Below are 6,765 nucleotides of genomic sequence, written 5' to 3' on the forward strand. Positions count from 1 at the left end.
TATGTTTTTTACTGAACTGCAGTAAATAATATGGTTTTAAAAATTGCTGTGTGATTTCTAATGTGATCTTGTTTAGAGGCCATAATTATATTAAACAAACGTTTAAACCATATTTTAAGTGCAAGATCTGAACATTTTTCATGACTTAACCTCCCATGTGTTATACAGGTGTCAGCAGCAGCTCGACCTTCTCTTTAATATTCTGTTTGATATTAAAGGGCCATCCAGGAGGAAGCGATGATGGAGAGAAATGATGGCAGCAGATGACAGCACCATTAATCAGAAGTCGAGACTGAAAGGTGCTGGCCTTGGCTCCGACATGAAACTCCAGAGCTCACGCGTTGACTTGCTGCTTATGGTGTGGCTATGCATAACACTACGCCCCTCTCCTCTCCTCTGCAAATGTCAGACTCATATCGTTGCCAGCACCACCTGTTGACTTTATTGATAATGTTTATTTGTTTCAGTGAGTGTGCCTCTGGCTTTATTAGCTGCACAAGTGGATTTTGTTGGTGTTCACTTTCTCTTCCTGCTCTTCAGCTGCATCTTTTTGTTTCCCAGTCAGCCCAGCTTTGTACCTGCTCCCTGCATGTTAATGAGAATGTTTGACCTGCTCTTTACACAGAAAGTGTGTTTAATTTTTCAATTAAGATAACTGAACAAAACCTGTCAACCTGTGCGCTTTTATTTTGAGGTGGGAGACATTACTGGTTTACGTCAATGGCAGGTATAAGTGGGGACAGTTGCAACAGTCAAAACCCTCGAAGCAAATTCTAATTTAGACTCGTCTTGATAATCAGGTAGACAGCAGGTACTCTCGAAAACATATCAAACTGATCAGGAAAGTGCTGCTCATAGGGGACTGAGCTACTGGTTGGGTATTTTGCTCTAATATTTTAGGGTCTTTTTTGAATTAGCCATATATAAATAAATTAAAATTGAACCGAACTAAAAACTCTTTGGTCAACTTAAAAGTATTTTTTAATTAGTTTTATGTTTTAATATTGTCCTCTATATGAATTTATCTAATATAACTTCTATCTATTGCCATTTTACTGACTTCTAAGGAACACCGTTACTGTAGCTTGTGTCAGACTTGTTGTGCCCACTAGGGCCAAGTGTTTTGTTATGGGTAATAGGGTGGGAATGGCTGGGATCACTATGCAGTCCAAATGCCACTACGTGTTTATGTCATTTCCTATAATGAACACAACAGGTAAATATACACTCACAGGGCACTTTGTTAGGTACACCCATCCAAGTGCTCCTAAACTCAAATAGCTAACCAACCAATCGCATGGAAGTACCTCAGTGGATTGAGTAGTAGTACCACACATGTGGAAATGGTCAAGATGACCTGCTGAAGTTCAAACCAATCCAGTGAATAGCAGTTGGTGACAATGTCAAGTTTTCAGAGGTCAGGGGTGAATCGCTAAAATGCTTTAAGCTCATGGTAAGGCAAAAGTAACTTTAAAAAAACCACTTGTTACAATCAAGGTATGCATAAGAGCATCTCTGAATGTGCATCATGTTGAACTTTGAAGAAAATGAGCTCGAGCAGCAGAAGACCATACCGAGTCCCACTCCCTTCAGCTAACAACAGGAAACTGAGGCTACAGTTCACAAGATCTCACCAAACAATAGAAGACTGAAAGACTTTCACCTGGTTTCATGGTTCTTGACTTCTGCTGTGACATTCAGATCATAATCTCAGAATTTGGTGTAAACAACACAGAAGCAACCTGCCTCGCATCAATGATTCAGGCTGGTGGTGGTGGTGTAATCCATGAAGGGTATTTTCTTAGTACATTTTGGGCCTTTTAATACCAACCGAGCATGTTTTAAACACCACTGGTCACCTGAATATTGTTGCTGACCGTTCACCCCTTATGATCACAGTGTACCCATCTAATAATGACAGTTCCCAGCAGGATAATATACCATCTCACATACTGGGTTCTTGACCATGACAGTGAGTTCATTGTGCTCAGATGACCTCTACACTCACAGATCTCAGTCCTACAGAGCAATCCTGTCGATGTCCAGCCAACTAATCTGCAGCAACTGTGTGATGCTATCAAATCAATATGCCTGAGGAGTGCTACCAGCACCTGTTGGGAGTACATTATAACACAAAGAGAAGCTAATGATGAACACAATGAAACAAAATGACTTGTTGCATCTGTTGGGTTACGTGACAAAATTGGCTCTTTTAGACTTTAATGGGTTTTTTTTTCCAAAAACACAGGTTTATAATTCACATGCACTGCAGATGTGATAAAATCTGTTGTGAAAGAACAACAAAGCAGAAAAAAGGAGCACAAATCACACATATATCCTTTTTTTCCACTCTCACTAAATTATAGAGACTGAATAGAATCTGCACACTGACTATTCTACACGTAAAGAAGAGTTAATAACTGCTATTCAGTAAATACGACCAAAGATGATAATGCTGTAATATGACTGGAGGCCTACAGCTAAATAATACTACATATTGAAAAAGAGTACATGCTTTTGAAATACTGTGAAATGTGGTCTATTTTGCAGCTTGTCCTTAAGGCTGGGGTTGACTGCAGCATCTACATTTTCTTGTTTAAACTATTTCAAATGATCTTAAACATTTTCTTCATACAATTTGCTCTGTGGCTGTTTCATGAAGTTTTAGCTTGGTCCTTTAGTTTTGATAAAAGGAAAGTTGTAGAGTGTCTATAACTTTAAAGCAAGGGTTTTAAAGTGGTAACTGACAAAATTGGCTAAAGACCATTTCCAGTTTAATGTGAAAGAACCTCTCTGGGCTGCCTGAAGCCTTGGCCTGAACTCAGTCTGAAACATGGATGAATGGAACATTGACTCTGTGAAACAGGCCACATCACTCAACATGAGGGCCAGGCAACACTCGTGCTCGTGTTGCTTTGAGACAGCTTAGCAGGCCGCTTCTGCTTCGTTCTGCGTGCTCGAAATAAATGCTCATGATTTTCGAAATGCTCAACGCAACAATTCCCTTGCTTTGGGTTATTTGCTTTTCTACATTTTTTGTGTGTCCAATAGATGTTGAGAAACTTATTAAGTCTCCATTGTTGAGTACACAATCTGTGTGCAGCTCTGAGAGTTCAAGGACAGAAGCAGAAGAAAAAAATCAATCTAAAATAGCCTTAAAATTATGTTTTTGTGGCATCACAAAATTGTTTTTCACATTAACTCCGTTTAGCACCGTTCCCTTGACCCTCAAGTTAAGAGCCAAATTTGCATTTCTGATAATATGCACACAATCCTCCGATTTACTACTGTTACTGTTTTTGTAACAGTAGTATTACTGTTTTTGATGGTCTTCCTTTCCAAAGCAAAGATATAAAAGCAGCAAGAAAATGCAGTTATCTGTAATACACAAGCCTCTCTCAAGTTCAACAATACATTCATTTGAATATTAATTTGAAAAATCATAAAGAGGTCACAAAGCCAGCAGCACTTGCAGCAAGTAAAACAACTTTATTGTTGGACCAAAGCATTTATTGGCTTTACTGAAGTCGCACTGGAAGCAGGTGAACCCCTTCTTCAGTTAAAAAAAACCACGGCTTTTATTTTGCTATTGGAACATCCTCTATTAAATTGTATTTGTAAACTGCTCACCTTTTTAGTGTTGTGTGAAAGCACGAGTATCCTGTTCGAGCAAGTGCTGCACAAATAGCAGAGCCCATCCTCAGCAAGCCGCAAATCCAATTCTGTCTCCCGCTGAGACTCATGAGAGCCTCGATAGCTCTGTTTAAGCTACTGATAATATAAATCTGGTAAATGATGTTACATCATAGTTTTGTTTTTCTTTTTTCTTGTAGGGGCAAAAATGTCAGTTAAATAAATTGACCAATTTTTTATACTAAAAATAAAAAATGCCATGCACTCATACTTCCCAGGGTTATTGAGATATTTCCTGCTATTTCATTTGTCATTGTAACATCTGCATATTTCAATGATGAACTGTAATCAGAACACATCCCCTTGAGCATTGTGAAACAGTAATGGTAATACAAATTCCTAGAAGATGACAGATATTCAGCTACAACATGCCTGCTTCTAAGAAAGATTATGATTGAAAGTCCTCATGTCACCAGCTTGTGTGTCTGCCGTCAGATCTCAAAAGACGATTATAAGGTAGTGACTTGGTTTTGTTTGGTATATTTAACTTTTTTGTTATCTGAAAAAAAAAAACCCTCTTAAATGTATTTTCCTGGAAACAGGAAACATACAGGTAATCTCTCCTGGCAATTCTGTGCCAGGGACCACATAAAGCTCTGCCATTGTGCACCCTCTATTAAAGCCAGAAAGCAATCCACCACAGTTTGTCTTTTGTTGCTGCTCCTTACCAAAGGGGATTATGGCTTTCCTTTTAAAAATAAAAGGTTTGTATTCAACAGATAATGTCAGAAGATATGAGATGGCTGGTCAATGTCAGTTTAATGGACAAATGTCTTTCTGTTTCTCTCGGTTTAGTCCCTCAGATCCTACAGAGAAGTCACTCTTATACATACAAACACCATGGGGAGAATTTTTATGCATGTTCTGATATACAGTACACTCTTTTGTCTTATATATGCAGACACCTTAAAATGACACCTTTGCGCTGTTTTTTTTTTTTTTTACTGCACTGAGTCTCTCCAAGGGTTCAGAATAAGACTCATACCACAGAAGTTTTTTTGTTTTGTTTTTTATTTGCATTCTCAAGATGTTTCCAACTACTCATTAGCACCGAAATATGTGAATTAGTTTACAAATACAGACTAGGTAAGGCAGATGAAAAATATTAACTTCTACTGTACATATATATAGTACAGTAGAAGTCTTGTGCCACCCTTCATTTTGCCATATTTATTTAAATAGGTGAAGGGATTTATTGAAACATGTTACAACCAAATATATGTTGCATAGTTCCAGTTGACTTGGAATGCAATATTTGATATTACTGCCATTAATCTTCAACACAGCCTGAATTCTTATGAGCAAGGTTTCTTGCCATTTCTTTAGGTAGTCTTCGAGAATAGCTCTCCAGGCTTTTTGAAGGACATTCAAAGCTCTTCTTTGGATGTTGGCTTCCTTTTCCTCAGCTCTCTGTCAAAATGATCACACATTGCTTCAATAAAATTGAGGTCTGTGTTTCAGGAAGGCCAGTGCATACCTGATAATGTTCTATTTTGTGTTTCTCTATCCAGATATGCATTTGAAGTGTGTTTAAGGTCACTGTCATGCTAAAAAAAAAAACTGTTTCCAATCAGATGCTTTTCAGATGGTATTGCATGGTGGATCAAAATCTGATGGTACTTTTCTGCATTCGTAATTCAGTCAGTTCAGTTTTGAAAAGATAAAAAAGCACAGGCTAAAAACACAGACCCAAACCATAACAGAGCTTCCACCATGTTTTAGAGATGGCTGTACTGTTTGCCTATTTCCTGAAATCCTTTGTATATACAGATGATCATTTGAGCAACAATTTTTAAATTTTGATTCATTACTCCATCATATCTGTTGTCACCAATTTCCAGTCTAGTTCTTGTGTAATTTAGCATACCTCTGGCTTTACAGCCATCCACCCACTGAGGCCGTTTCTAATGAGCCTTCAGCTAACAGTAGATGGATCAACTGAAGGGCTAGATGCATCTCACAGATTCTGTCAGATCCATCTATTCTCTGCTGCTCATCCTTATCAGGGTTGCAGGGGTAGCTCCCATAGGACTGGTGCAGGGTACACCCTGGCCAGGTATGGATATGCCAAGTTTAGCTGAAAAAGTACTATTTAATGCATTCCACACTGTGTCATCTTTGGCAGTTTTCATGAATTGAGCTCAAGAAATGGGAAAAAAGATGTGTTTTTGTAACAATCTGACAGTAAAAAAAAAAAAGGTGCATTCCCCTTTTTCTTTTGGGTGCTTGCTTTACTGGTCGCCACAGCAGATCATCTGCCTCCATCTTCCCTAGTCCCATTCTGTCACACCTCATATCCTCTTTCCCTACAACCATGTTTTTGTTTTTTGTGTCTTTGTTTCTTTCTTCTTCTTTTTTTTACATTTCCTTTCTTTCATTCTGACTTTTTTTGTTACTATGGTCTTCCTCTTTTCCTCCTTTCTGATAGCTTCATGCTCAACATCCTTTGTTCACTGTATCCACTGAACAAAGGGTGCACATGTACAAAAAAAAAAATTCTGCCTTGCCTCTCTAACTGTCTGTAAATCACTCAACCTGAGCTGTCTCTCCGATGTACTCATTTCTAATCTTATCCATTCTGGTCACTGCCAGTGAAATATTAACATCTTCAGCTCTGCCACCTCCAGCTCTGCCTCCTGTCTTTTTGTCAGTGCCACCATCTCCAAACCATACATCACAGAAGGTGCCTGAAGAAACACTTTAAAACTGATTCTTTGTTGTCTGTTAATATTTGTGTCATTTGAGGTAGGTGTCTTCATTATGCTTGAATGATTTGTAGATCAGTGTTAAGTGGCTTAACAACCAAAATAGATTCCTCTGAAATGTGTCAGGTATAAAGACTGGACTGAAAAAACAAAACAAAACAGCCAATGTCCAAATGAAGATTTAGAAATACCTTCAGAAAGTCTGGAGAACTATTGCTCAAGATCATGGTCACTCTTTTAAAGAATCCTCACATATTGGAAGCAATGGAAACTATAAAGAAATTAGTGATGGCTCAAGAGTTTTGCACGGCACTGTACACGCTACTCCCCTTTACATTGTATTAAAAATTCCCTTTTACCTTTTTAA

The sequence above is a fragment of the Pundamilia nyererei genome, unplaced genomic scaffold (assembly GCF_000239375.1).
Source record: "Pundamilia nyererei isolate P.nyererei 1_Seehausen unplaced genomic scaffold, PunNye1.0 scaffold00016, whole genome shotgun sequence".
NCBI lineage: Eukaryota > Metazoa > Chordata > Actinopteri > Cichliformes > Cichlidae > Pundamilia > Pundamilia nyererei.